Source organism: Entelurus aequoreus, linkage group LG25 (genome assembly GCF_033978785.1).
Source record: "Entelurus aequoreus isolate RoL-2023_Sb linkage group LG25, RoL_Eaeq_v1.1, whole genome shotgun sequence".
In the NCBI taxonomy this organism is placed as follows: Eukaryota; Metazoa; Chordata; class Actinopteri; order Syngnathiformes; family Syngnathidae; genus Entelurus; species Entelurus aequoreus.
The window spans coordinates 32,170,975-32,184,233 of record NC_084755.1 but is presented as its reverse complement, the minus strand read 5'-3'; positions in this window follow the sequence as shown (position 1 = coordinate 32,184,233).

The window sequence follows — 13,259 nt, the reverse complement described above, 5'->3', positions numbered from 1 at the left end:
TGATCATGGGAAAAATGACTATCAAATAAAAACCACACAAACATAAAACATTACCGCCAGCAGGTCGTTACAGTATGGATGAATAAATATCGCCTATTATTTGACGTAAACAAGAAGCACGTCATTGTCTGAAACGTTGTCAGCATGTCTGTGATGTGGACATGATTTTTATATACACCATATTGCCAAAAGTATTTGGCCACCTGCCTTGACTCACATATGAACTTGAAGTGCCATCCCATTCCTAACCCATAGGGTTCAATATGATGTCGGTCCACCTTTTGCAGCTATTACAGCTTCAACTCTTCTGGGAAGGCTGTCCACAAGGTTGCGGAGTGTGTTTAGAGGAATTTTCCACCATTCTTCCAAAAGCGCATTGGTGAGGTCACACACTGATGTTGGTGGAGAAGGCCTGGCTCTCAGTCTCCGTTCTAATTCATCCCAAGGGTGTTCTATCAAGTTCAGGTCAGGACTCTGTGCAGGCCAGTCAAGTTCATCCACACCAGACTCTGTCATCCATGTCTTTATGGACCTTGCTTTGTGCACTGGTGCACAGTCGTGTTGGAAGAGGAAGGGGTCCGCTCCAAACTGTTCCCACAAGGTTGAGAGCATGGAATTGTCCAAAATGTTTTGGTATTCTGGAGCATTCAAAGTTCCTTTCACTGGAACTAAGAGGCCAAGCCCAACTCCTGGAAAAATAATCCCACACCATAATTCCTCCTCCACCAAATTTCACACACAATGTAGCGTTCTCCTGCAACCTCCGAACCCAGACTGGTCCATCAGATTGCCAGATGGAAAAGCGTGATTGATCACTCCAGAGAAGGCGTCTCCACTGCTCTAGAGTCCAGTGGCGACGTGCTTTACACCACTGCATCCCACGCTTTGCATTGGACTTGGTGATGTATGGCTTAGATACAGCTGCTCGGCCATGGAAACCCATTGCATGAAGCTCTCTGCGTACTGTACGTGGGGACTGTGTTTGTGTTGTTTTTTGAACAAGGTGATGTTCATGCACGGTTCATTTTGTGCACCAGTAAAAAAACATATAACTTTGTCTTGAATTTGAAATTTTTATTTATTTATTTTCTCACTAAAGAAGGGTTCGGTGAAGGTGCATATGAAACTGGTGGGGTTCGGTACCTCCAACAAGGTTAAGAACCACTGATCTAGTCTCTTACGTGAATGAGCTAAATAATATTATTTGATATTTTACGGTAATATGTTAATAATTCCACACATAAGTTGCTCCTGAGTATAAGTCGCACCCCCGGCCAAACTATGAAAAAAACTGCGACTTATAGTCCGAAAAATACGGTAAGCTAATGCGGGCGAGTAAGACCACATGTTTGGCACTGTGGCATTAGCTACACCGACTAATGACGGTGCTGCTGGTAAACACCATTTTTTTGCTTGCAACTTAAAGGCCTACTGAAAGCCACTACTACCGACCACGCAGTCTGATAGTTTATATATCAATGATGAAATCTTAACATTGCAACACATGCCAATACGGCCGGGTTAACTTATAAAGTGCAATTTTAAATTTCCCGGGAAACTTCCGGTTGAAAACGTCTATGTATGATGACGTATGCGCGTGACGTCAATGGTTGAAGCGGAAGTATTCGGACACATTGTATCCCAATACAAAAAGCTCTGTTTTCATCGCAAAATTCCACAGTATTCTGGACATCTGTGTTGGTGAATCTTTTGCAATTTGTTTAATGAACAATGGAGACAGCAAAGAAGAAAGCTGTAGGTGGGATCGGTGTATTAGCGGCTGGCTGTAGCAACACAACAAGGAGGACTTTGACTTGGATAGCAGACGCGCTATCCGACGCTAGCCGCCGACCGCATCAATGATCGGGTGAAGTCCTTCGTCGCGCCGTCGATCGCTGGAACGCAGGTGAGCACGGGTGTTGATGAGCAGATGAGGGCTGGCGTAGGTGGATAGCTAATGTTTTTAGCATAGCTCTGTCGAGGTCCCGTAGCTAAGTTAGCTTCAATGGCGTCGTTAGCAACAGCATTGCTAGGCTTCGTCCGGCGGTACAGCATTAACCGTGTAGTTACAGGTCCAGTGTTTGGTAGTATTGTTGATCTTCTGTCTATCCTTCCAGTCAGGGGCTTATTTCTTTTGTTTCTATCTGCACTTAAGCCCGATGCTATCACGTTAGCTCCGTAGCTAAAGTGCTTCACCGATGTATTGTCGTGGAGATAAAAGTCACTGTGAATGTCCATTTCGCGTTCTCGACTCTCATTTTCAAGAGGATATAGTATCCGAGGTGGTTTAAAATACAAATCCGTGATCCACAATAGAAAAAGGAGAGAGTGTGGAATCCAATGAGCCCTTGTACCTAAGTTACGGTCAGAGCGAAAAAAGATACGTCCTGCACTGCACTCTAGTCCTTCACTCTCACGTTCCTCATCCACAAATCTTTCATCCTGGCTCAAATTAATGGGGTAATCGTCGCTTTCTCGGTCCGAATCGCTCTCGCTGCTGGTGTAAACAATGGGGAAATGTGAGGAGTCCTTCAACCTGCGACGTCACGCTACTTCCTGTACAGGCAAGGCTTTTTTTATCAGCGACCAAAAGTTGCGAACTTTATTGTCGATGTTCTCTACTAAATCCTTTCAGCAAAAATATGGCAATATCGCAAAATGATCAAGTATGACACATAGAATGGATCTGCTATCCCCGTTTAAATAAAAAAAATTCATTTCAGTAGGCCTTGCTGGCAAGAAGGAGAGTACTTAAAGTGGAGCCTTGAGGAACGCCTCAGTAATGTGAATCGCATGATTATGTTCGCAAGCAAGGTTCAAATGTCAACGCAAGAATCTGCCAATGTGTTAAGAGTGGCCCAAGTTCTTCTGTACAACAGGAGCAATCTGGTGTTTTTCAGGAATTTGCTGCTAAAAATATTTGTCTGCCAAATTTTGAACCGAACTCGGGGGCCGGTATAGCGTCATTTCCCTGGCCCTAGGGTCGCCGGTTGAATAGCCCTGGCCTCGTGTGAGTACAAGCTGTTGAACTGTTGTTTTTAACGGTACAGTACACCTCGTCCGACCATTGCAGGAATTTGTTCACATCCTCTTCACTGGTAATGTGTTGACAAGCGGCGTTCAAGAGGCTTCAAGAGTGTTCGACGTCGACGCGGTGGCGTGTATAGCAATCCAAAGTTGAAGTGTACGTCCTTGTCCTTTTACACAAGCACTGTTACTGTTTTCAGGACACATCCAACACATCCACCATCTCTCTATTGACCATTTATGTTTGATAGTGTGAGGCATTGAACCCAAGAGCAGCTTGCACAGACGGAGGATGATTGAAGGCCTACTGAAAAGAAATGTTTTTATTTGAACGGGGATAGCAGATCCATTTCGCGATATTGCCATATTTTTGCTGCAAGGATTTAGTAGAGAATATCGACGATAAAGCTGCAACTTTTGGTCGCTGATAAAAAAAGCCTTGCCTGTACCGGAAGTAGCGTGACGTTACCAGAGGAAGGACTCCTGAAAATTTCCCCATTGTTTTCAATGCAGCGAGAGCGATTCGGACCGAGAAAGCGACGATTACCCCATTAATTTGAGTGAGGATGAAAGATTTGTGGATGAGGAACGTTAGAGTGAAGGACTAGAGTGCAGTGCAAGACATATCTTTTTTCGCTCTGACCGTAACTTAGGTACAAGCTGGCTCATTGGATTCCACACTTTCTCCTTTTTCTATTGTGGATCACGGATTTGTATTTTAAACCACCTCGGATACTATATCCTCTTGAAAATGAGAGTCGAGAACGCGAAATGGACATTCAGAGTGACTTTTATCTCCACGACAATACATCGGCGAAGCTCTTTAGCTACTGAGCTAACGTGATAGCATCGGGCTCAAATGCATATAGAAACAAAATAAATAAATCCCTGACTGGAAGGATAGACAGAAGATCAACAATACTATTAAACCATGGACATGTAACTACACGGTTAATAATTCCCAGCCTGGCAAAGCTTAACAATGCTGTTGCTAACGACGCCATTGAAGCTAACTTAACAACGGGACCTCACAGAGCTATGATAAAAACATTAGCGCTCCACCTAAGCCAGCCCTCATCTGCTCATCAACACCCGTGCTCACCTGCGTTCCAGCGATCGACGGAAGGACGAAGGACTTCACTTGATTATCCGTGCGGTCGGCGGCTAGCGTCGGATAGCGCGTCTGCTATCCGAGTAAGTCCTCCTCCTTGTGTTGCTACAGCCAGCCGCTAATACACCGATCCCACCTACAGCTTTCTTCTTTGCAGTCTCCATTGTTCATTAAACAAATTGCAAAAGATTCACCAACACAGATGTCCAGAATACTGTGGAATTTTGAAATTAAAACACAGCTTTTTTGTATTGTATTCAATGGGGTAGCAATACTTCCGTATCAATCGTTGACGTCACGCGCATACGTCATCATATCTAGACGTTTTCAAGCGGAAGTGTGGCGGGAAATTTAAAATTGCACTTTATAAGTTAACCCGGCCGTATTGGCATGTGTTGCAATGTTAAGATTTCATCATTGATATATAAACTATCAGACTGCGTGGTCGGTAGTAGTGGCTTTCAGTAGGCCTTTAAGTGTGTGTGTGTGTGTGTGTGTGTGTGTGTGTGTGTGTGTGTGTGTGTGTGTGTGTGTGTGTGTGTGTGAACATTGTGTTTGCAAACAGCCAGTTCCAGGCTCTGTAGTTGACTTAGACACAGAACAGGTATGGTTGGTTTCAGTAAGGCACAAAGAAGTCGGCATGGTATTTCTTTACAGTACACGCCATGCATGCTCTCGTCTTTTAGTCACTGGGTTTTCTACAAAGAAAAACGACGTTATTGCAACGATTGTGAAAATTCCCATAATCTCGCACCCTTCATGCTCCGCCAGATAATCCAAGTCCGCTTTCTTTCCATCAAAGCACAAAGTTCGGGTGGGTGGGGGGGGTATATACCAGTTTGTTTTGCCTGGTTGTTTATCGAACACCTTTATGAGGCGTCGTAACGCCTTCGTGCTAAAAACAAAGTGGCCCTTGGAGCCTACAGTCTCAAGGGAGCGCTGAGAATACATTTTCATCAGATGGGCGTGGACTGGTTTTTGTTGTGCTGGAGCGTAATCATTTGTCTAGACTTATTTTTTAAAGATATATCCTTAGGGTTCTGGGTTTGAGCCCAGCGTGTGGCGAAACATAAGCAGCCCTGTTCAGAAGTGCTTTCTGTAAATCAGTCTGCCACTTAGGTTGAAGGGATGGACTTATTTGCATGTGTTCTTTCTTAACCGAGCGCCGCTAAAAATATCTGTGTCTCAGCGGTGGTCCGTATGGGCGGTAGTATGTCATGTCCTCATGTCCTCATGTGTCATGGCTTTTTAGTTTTTTCGGACTATAATGTGCAATAATGTTATATGTGTATATGTATGTATATGCTAATGTATGGATATGTGCATGTGTGTGGATATATAACGTATTTTTCAGACTATAAGTCGCAGTTTTTTTTCATAGTTTGGCCGAGGGTGCGACTTATACTCAGGAGCGACTTATGTGTGAAATTATTAACACATTACCGTAAAATATCAAATCATATTATTTAGCTCATTCACGTAAGAGACTAGACGTATAAAATTTCATGGGATTTAGCGATGAGGAGTGACAGATTGTTTGGTAAACGTATAGCATGTTCTATATGTTATAGTTATTTGAATGACTCTTACCATAATATGTTACGTTAACATACCAGGCACGTTCTCAGTTGGTTATTTATGCCTCATATAACGCAGTGGTCCCCAACCACCGGGCCGATTGGTACCGGGCCGCGCAAGAAATTAAAAAAAAAAAATGTTTTTTTTTTTTTTTTTTAAATTAAATCAACATAAAAAACACGACATATACATTATATATCAATATAGATCAGGGGTCACCAACGCGGTGCCCGCGGGCACCAGGTAGCCCGTAAGGACTAGATGAGTAGCCCGCCGGCCTGTTCTAAAAATAGCTCAAATAGCAGCACTTACCAGTGAGCTGCCTCTATTTTTTAAATTGGATTTATTTACTAGCAAGCTGGTCTCGCTGTGCCCGACATTTTTAATTCTAAGAGAGACAAAACTCAAATAGAATTTGAAAATCCAAGAAAATATTTTAAAGACTTGGTCTTCACTTGTTTAAATAAATTCATTATTTTTTTACTTTGCTTCTTATAACTTTCAGAAAGACAATTTTAGAGAAAAAATACAACCTTAAAAATGATTTTAGGATTTTTAAACACATATACCTTTTGAATTCTTTCCTCTTCTTTCCTGACAATCTAAATCAATGTTCAAGTACATTTTTTTTTTTATTGTAAAGAATAATGAATACATTTTAATTTAATTCTTCATTTTAGCTTCTGTTTTTTCGACGAAGAATATTTGTGAAATATTTCTTCAAACTTATTATGATTAAAATTCAAAAAAATTATTCTGGCAAATCTAGAAAATCTGTAGAATCAAATTTAAATCTTATTTCAAGGTCTTTTGAATTTCTTTTAAAATTTTTGTTCTGGAAAATCTAGAAGAAATAATGATTTGTCTTTGTTAGAAATATAGCTTGGTCCAATTTGTTATATATTCTAACAAAGTGTAGATTGGATTTTAACCTATTTAAAACATGTCATCAACATTCTAAAATTAATCTTAATCAGGAAAAATGACTAATGATGTTCCATAAATTCTTTTTTAAAGTTTTTCTCTTCTTTTTTTCGGTTGAATTTTGAATTTTTAAGAGTCGAAATTGAAGATAAACTATGTTTCAAAATTTAATTGTCATTTTTTTCGTGTTTTCTCCTCTTTTAAACCGTTCAATTAAGTGTAAATATAATTAATTATTAATAATAACATAGAGTTAAAGGTAAAGTGAGCAAATTGGCTATTTCTGGCAATTTATTTAAGTGTGTATCAAACTGGTAGCCCTTCTCATTAATCAGTACCCAAGAAGTAGCTCTTGGTTTCAAAAAGGTTGGTGACCCCTGATATATATCAATACAGTCTGCAGGGGTACAGTCCGTAAGCACACATAATTGTATTTCTTTATGAAAAAAAGAAAAGAAAAAAAATCCGGTTATATCCACTGATATAACGTACACCAGGGGCCATTTGCGGACCGCAGGTAATTTTTTAACGGCCCCACGGCACATTTTAAAAATACGATTGAAAAAAATGTAAAACATAAAAAGTGGTATAAAAGAGCAAATAGGTGAAATGTAACAATAAAATGTTTCAATGTTTCCTCTATTAACACAAAGCTGCCATGCAGGCTGTTTCTTTCTTTAAAAAATAATAATGAATCAAAACAACGTCATTATGAATTATTGACCTATTCAAGGCTCCAATTACATCACATTAAATATTCCACTGTGAGACATTTTTTGGGGAAAATGTTGCATATTTTGTGTTTGCTATATAAAAAACTAAGCTTTTTTTTTTAAACGAGGGCCTAAAACGAACAAAAAAAACCATAAACAACATTAAAAGTTATAATTGACGGATGGATCTGAAGTTGATCTTGAGACTATTGTGTTAAAAGTAAAAAAAAAAGTATGATTTATTTTTTAATACTTTACTGAGCAGGAACCTTTTGGATCCCCAATAATATTAGTGGGACTTTTTTTTTTTTTTTTTTTTTTTTTTTTTTTTAAGTGTCATTGCTCAAAAAATATTAATGAATCAATGTTGTTATGAGTTATGCTATGAGCTCCAATTATTATATAATCTCAAATATTCCACTTTAAAATGTTATTGGGGGAAAATATTGCATATTTTGTGTTTTTTTTCCATAAAAAAACAGGGTTTTCTTTGACAAAAAGAGCATACAGCGTAAATCTTAAAAAAACAAAAAACTTTATATTGACAGATAGACCTAATGTTGATCTGGAGATTTAAACCTTGGATAATAATAATAATACTAAATAATGACACATTTTAAATATTTTTTGTACCTAAACCCTTTGGGGTCCCCAGGATCAAGCCTGAGTGGAGGCCTAAATGTATATTTTTTATACATATATAGATCCGTGGTTTTTAACCTTGTTGGAGGTACCGAACCCCACCAGTTTCATATGCGCATTCACCGAACCCTTCTTTAGTGAAAAATAAAATGTTGTTTTTCCAAATTCAAGACAAATCTATATGTTTTTGGTAACACTTTAGTATGGGGAACATATTCTAAGTAACAAAGACTTAATTTGGAGTTATTTGGTTAGGGTTAGGGCCAGGGTTAGAGGGTTAGTGTTATAATAAGGCCATGCCAAATAAGGCATTAATAAGTACTTAATAATGACTAGTTAAGAGCCAATATGTTACTAATTTGCATGTTAATAAGCAACTAATTAATAGTGAATATGTTCCCCATACTAAAGTGTTACCATGTTTTTTTACTGGTGCACAAAATGAACCGTGCATGAACATCACCTTGTGCAAAGAACAAAACCAACACAGTGCATAAACTCACAACAAATCAGCCTGACTTCTGCTGTTGCCGTATCCGTAATACGCCAATAGGGAGAAGTTTGTATTTACACGATAAGTCGGGTGTGTCTTGACCTCCGCCGAACCCCTGAGCCCGACTCACCGAACCCCTAGGGTTCGATCGAACCCAGATTAAGAACTACTGATATAGATACATATCTTCTTTTTTAAATCTTTTTTTACTATTTATATTACTAAATTATTGTGTATGCACCTTAGGGGATCTGCTCCAATTTCGTTGTTCTTTGAACCTGTTCACTGTAATAATGACAATAAAACTCCTATTCTATTCTATTCTAGTAGTTAATTCGGGTTGTCCCCATACCAATGTTTTGGTACCGGTCCCAAAATGTATTTTGATATTTTTCAAAACAAAAGGGGACCACAGGCAAAAATGTCATTATTTATTTGAACAGATAATCTTATTATACATTACACATATGTTTCTTATTGCAATCAAAGAACACTTTTGGCATAAAATAAGGTTGCAAACATACTAGACAACGTGTCTTTTAGTAGTAAGTAAGCAAACAAAGGCTCCTAATTAGTCTGCTGACGTATGCAGTAACATATTGTGTCATTTATCTACCTATTATTTTGTCAAAATAATCATGAATTATTAATCTACTTGTTCATTTACTGTTAATATCTGCTTACTTTTTGTTTTAACATGTTCTATCTACACTCCTGTTAAAATGTAACAATCACTTATTCTTCTGTTGTTTGGATATTTGACATACGTTTTGGGTGATACTACAAATTTTGGCATCAATCCGATACCAAGTAGTTACAGGATCATTAGAGATGTTCGATAATGGCTTTTTTTTTACCGATATCCGATATTGCGATATTGTCCAACTCTTAATTACCGATACCGATATCAACCGATACCGATATATACAGTCGTGGAATTAACACATTATTATGCCTAATTTTGTTGTGATGCCCCCCGCTGGATGCATTAAACAATGTAACAAGGTTTTTCAAAATAAATCAACTCAAGTTATGAACTCAACAACCTATCTGGATTCGATAAGAGAATCAATAAGGAATCGGTTCGATAAGAGGATTCGATAATTTCTTATCAAACATCATCCCTACTGGTGACCAATTCAAAATGATGCGTGTCTTTTAAAGGTAAAATAAACGGCGGCCCCGAAGTCATGTTGTGGGAAACGAGGAACAGATATCTGACTATGGCGTCTTTATTTATTAAGGAAAGTACAGGCATTAGGTTTTGGTATCAGATTGGTATCGGTATCAACAGTGTTTTGTGGATATTGGACACAAATACGTGTTATCGGGGCAAAAAGAATTGGCGACGAGACGTGAGTCTGATTCTGGACTACTGTTGAGATGCCCTTGAGCAAGGCACAGAACACCACCTGACTCTGGTATTTGTCTAGTACGCCTTTATGTGTGTGTGGTCTGGTTCTGTGTGATGTGCAGCACAATATGCTGTATAATGCAGAGTGCCTATTGAATGCCCCATAGAATCTGTAGTATAAATAAATAAATACAATAAAAATGGAGAAAAAAAATGCAACATAGGGAAATAAAACACTAACGGATAAAACAAGTGCAGCCTCCTGGGGGGATAAAATAAATTGAACCAATTGGTCACAGCGCATCTTGTTATTTGGTTGTTTGGCCAGCAGAGTCTGTTTGAGGTATACAATATTGATACATCCTCGTATGAGTCTACCTTTCTGTGACGTATAAACCAATGCCATTACGAGAGGATTTGATTGGAAATCAAATTGATTTTACATCCGTGCAGCCTAGGGGTGTAACGGTACACAAAAATGTCGGTTCGGTAGGTACCTCGGTTTAGAGGTCACGGTTCGGTTCATTTTCGGTACAGTAAGAAAACAACAAAATATACATTTTTTTGGTTATTTATTTACCAATTTTCTAAACACTGAAAAATAATTCTGCCCACGTTCATCAACATTAAACTGCCTCAAGTTGTTGCTCAGATTAAATAAAATGACAAAACTTTTCTTCAACATATAAAAAGTGCAACATTAAACAGTTTCAAGTCAACTCATCATGCTTAATTTATTACAGCATTTGGGAAGCCTGTAGTTGATTTTTATTATGTAAATGTAATATTTTTATCAACATGTGATAGCAGGGACCCTGCCATTCAAAGCTTTTCTGTCCGTAACACACACACACACACACCGCAAAATTAGCTAACGTTACGCTAAAAGCTAATTAGCCTTCACCTCAAGCCAGGACTGCGAGTGAGCTGAGCTGCAGTTTAAAGTTTCTAAAAGGTCAACGGGCTCATAGTGATGTTACTAGTAGTTGACTGGGAGGTGTTTATTATCATTTGGGAGAGTCCGCTGCATGATGCTTACCTGCTCAACACCCACCTGCTCGACGCTGAAGCACTGACGACATGCGCTCTGAATACGCACTGCTGATTGGCTGTTACTGCTCTGTGTGTAACCAATCAGATGGTTGTGTGGGTGGGACAATGCTGGGTGCTGAGACAAAGGCAGAAGAAGCAAAGCAGCTTGTTAAGACTTTAGCTTAGAAACTCACTCGGTACACCCCCGTACCGTACCGAAACCCCCGTACCGAAACGGTTCAATACAAACACACGTACTGTTACACCCCTAGTGCAGCCTCGTCTACTCAAACAAATGCAAACTTGATAGCGCGAGGAAAAGATAATTTACTAAACTCGGGGGCGCTGCGAGGTCTCCGTGTTTATGTGGATTATTAGAACGCTCCACAATAGTAAGAGACGGAGATGCAAATATAATCAGTTAGCGCTCGCAATGTGATTTATTAAGGCAGAACTGTTTTGGGACCGCTGTTTTGCATCTATATGTCATGATCCTTGGTCCGGATCATGTTCTTGTGTTTTCTGTTAGTTTTGGACTCCATAGTTCCTGTTTGTGCACCTCCTGAGTTTGTTTTGGTTGCCATGGTTGCTCATTATGTTCACCTGTCTCTGATTAGTGTTCGGCCACTCACCTGCTACCCGAGCACTAATCAGAGGCATTATTTAAGCCTGCCTCTGTCGGCCTGGCGTCATTATTTGCTACAAGTATCTGTCACGTCGGGTCTTTCGCAGCTTACTGCGGGGTCATTCTCCCAGGAATGCAGACGGACTACTCCGGACAAGGCGTGCAGGTAAAAACATGATTTATTCCTAACGAAATCAAAGGCGTACAAAGCAGAAAGCGAGCCGACAGAACAACGTGCCTGATCGCACTCGAAGCTAAGCTAACACTTAGCGTGAACTATGGACGAGAAAAACTTACTAACTGTAGCATGAACAAACAAGACCCACGTAGCAAGGCATGAAGCAAACAACTAGAGACAAGGCAAAACTCAAGCTGGACGAAGTGGCTGGGGAGAGGGAAGTCTGGGCTTCGCCCCCGCGACCCGACCTCGGATAAGCGGAAGAAGATGGATGGATGGATGGTCTGAGAGTCTTTCAGGTGCATTCTTTATACTTTTTACTAAGAAATAGCTTCGGTCTGGCCACTCTACCATACAGACCTGATTGGTTGATTGCTGCAGAGATGGTTGTCCTTCTGTTCTGTAGCTCTGACAGAGTGACCATCGGGTTCTTGGTCATCTCCCTGACCAGGGCCTTTCTTCCCCGATCGCTGAGTTCAGACGGCTAGCCAGCTCTAGGAATAGTCCTGGTGCTTCCAAACTTGGTCCATTTACGGATGATGGAGTCCACTGTTCTCATTGGGACCTTGAAGGCAGCAGATATCATTCTGTACCCTTTGCCATGATTTGTGCCTCGACATGATCCTGTCTCGGGATCATTACGGCAAAAATTAAAGCCTGCCACACCTTGAAAATGAGTGTCTTATGGGGAAACAAATTCAAGCAGTATATTGTATGGATGGGGGGGGGGGGGGATGGGGGCTTTCTTTGTGTGAAAAGAGTTGCTTTTTCCTTTGGAATGCCAGATCAACTTGGGCTACGCTTTTGGATGTGTTGTTCGAGGCTGGTCTCTATTCTCAAATATTTGACAATAAATTACAAAATACCTATTCTATGCTTGGTGGTACCTTTTGAGTTCAGTTTATATGTCATTAAGGAACTTGGGACTGACCAGCGTTTTACATCCCACTTGGAGGAACATCTGGTCAAACGCAACAAGTGTTACGCCGAAAATTTGGTCACTGAAAAACCGTGGTCCACACGATTATCTGGAGCCTCGACACGACCACCTCGGTTCCAGACAATCACCACCCGCGCGCACCTTGGCTCCGGCAGATGGCTGACCCGACTTTCTTCTACTTCATTTGGAGCGTAGAGTGGGTTGTTTCACTACAGCGAAACCAGACAATCACGGCTTTGTCCCGCCCACACAAGTATAGCGTCTTTAGAAGTGGGCGTGGCCTTGGCTGGCCAGGACGCCGGGCTTTGGCGTGATGATTAGATGATATGTCTGAGGCTGAATCACTTTTTGATCGACGGCAAAGTGGGCGAATCGGCGATCTTGAAATATGAACCACTGCCACAGCATTTTTTCCAATTTTTAATCCGTCGTTCCTGTTAATTTGGAGTATTTTCTTATATTTTAAATGACTTTCCTTGTAAAATCTATAGCATGTTTACATATTTGATCTGTTATTGTAGACCAGGGGTGGGCAATCAATTTTTACCAGGGGCCGCATAAGCAACCCGAGCACTGCTGGAGGGCCACATTGACAATATTTCAATACAATTTTGCTCAATATTATTTTGGATGTACCGTAAG